At 59.9% G+C, this 1,468-nt stretch overlaps 1 long non-coding RNA gene across 1 annotated transcript; it reads right to left on the bottom strand.

The window, feature by feature from the left end:
- Positions 1-41: 41 nt before the first annotated feature.
- Positions 42-423, bottom strand: LOC108448925. Its single transcript, XR_001865011.1, has 2 exons — positions 340-423; positions 42-157 (listed from the first exon to the last, which is right to left on the bottom strand). It is a non-coding gene; the product is annotated as an uncharacterized LOC108448925 (long non-coding RNA).
- Between the last annotated feature and the right edge of the window lie 1,045 nt (positions 424-1,468).

The following is a 1,468-nucleotide window of genomic DNA, read 5'->3' as shown; positions in this document are numbered from 1 at the left end:
GTGGCCCGGCGGCCATCTTGACCATGAGCAGAGTTCAGAAACCTGGCGGCCATCTTGTTTCTTGGCGGCCATCTTGTTTCTTGGCGGCCATCTTGTTTCTTGGTGGCCATCTTGTTTCCCGGCAGCCATCTTTGTTTCCTTGCGGCCATCTTGTTCCCTTGCAGCCATCTCATTTCCCGGCGGCCATCTTGACCAACCTGGCAGCCATCTTGACTGCTGATCACGTGACCCGGTGGCCATCTTGACCATGAGCAGAGCCCAGAACCCGGCGACCATCTTGTTTCCCGGTGGCCATCTTGACTCCACTCCAACCCTCCCCCGGTGGCCATCTTGACCAACCCGGCGGCCATCTTGTTTCTTGGTGGCCATCTTGACAGTGACAGCAAGGAAACCCGGCAGCCATCTTGACCGCTCTGGCAGCCATCTTGTTTCCCAGCAGCCATCTTGCCTCTGCGCCATGCCTGGCCCGGCGGCCATCTTGACTGCTGGTCATGTGACCCGGGGGCCATCTTGACCATGAGCAGAGTTCAGAAACCTGGCGGCCATCTTGTTTCTCGGCGGCCATCTTGTTTCCTTGCAGCCGTCTTGTTTCCCGGCAGCCATCTTGACCAACCCGGTGGCCATCTTGACTGCTGATCACGTGACCCAGTGGCCATCTTGACCATGAGCAGAGCCCAGAACCTGGCGACCATCTTGGCCAATCCGGCGGCCATGTTACCTCCTTGCAGCCATCTTGACAGTGACAGCAAGGAAACCCGGTGGCTATCCTGACCACCCTGGCGGCCATCTTGTTTCTGAGCAGCCATCTTGACCCACTCCATGCCTGACCCGGCAGCCATCTTGGCCACCCTGGCGGCCATCTTGACCACGAGCAGAGCCCAGAAACTCAGCAGCCATCTTGTTTCCTGGCTGCCATCTTGACAGCAACAGCAAGGAAACCCCATAGCCATCTTGTTTCCCGGTAGCCATCTTGACTCTGCTCCACACCTGGCTTGGCAGCCATCTTGACCGCTCATCACGTGACCCGGCAGCCATCTCGACCACCAGCAGAGCCCGGAACCCAGCGGCCATCTTGCTTCCCAGCGGCCATCTTGTCTCCTTGCAGCCATCTTGGCAGCAACAGCAAGGAAGACTGGCGGCCATCTTGACCACCCTGGCGGCCATCTTGACCGCTCATCACGTGACCCGGCAGCCATCTCGACCACAAGCAGAGCCTGGAAGCCCGGTGGCCATCTTGACAGCAACAGCAAGGAAACCTGGCGGCCATTTTGTTCCCCAGCAGCCATCTTGACCCACTCGACACCCAACCCGACCACCATCTTGACCAGCCTGGCGGCCATCTTGCCTCCCCGTGCGGCCATGTTGCCTCCTCTCCACGCCCAACCCAGCGGCCATCTTGACCCACTCCATGCCTGACCCAGCCGCCATCTTGACCAACCCAGCGGCCATCTCGCCCACTCCCCCCCAC

The sequence above is a fragment of the Corvus brachyrhynchos genome, unplaced genomic scaffold (assembly GCF_000691975.1).
Source record: "Corvus brachyrhynchos isolate BGI_N302 unplaced genomic scaffold, ASM69197v1 scaffold159, whole genome shotgun sequence".
NCBI lineage: Eukaryota > Metazoa > Chordata > Aves > Passeriformes > Corvidae > Corvus > Corvus brachyrhynchos.
Note: the sequence above shows the minus strand (reverse complement) of the source record. Positions and strands in the feature narration are given on the sequence as shown.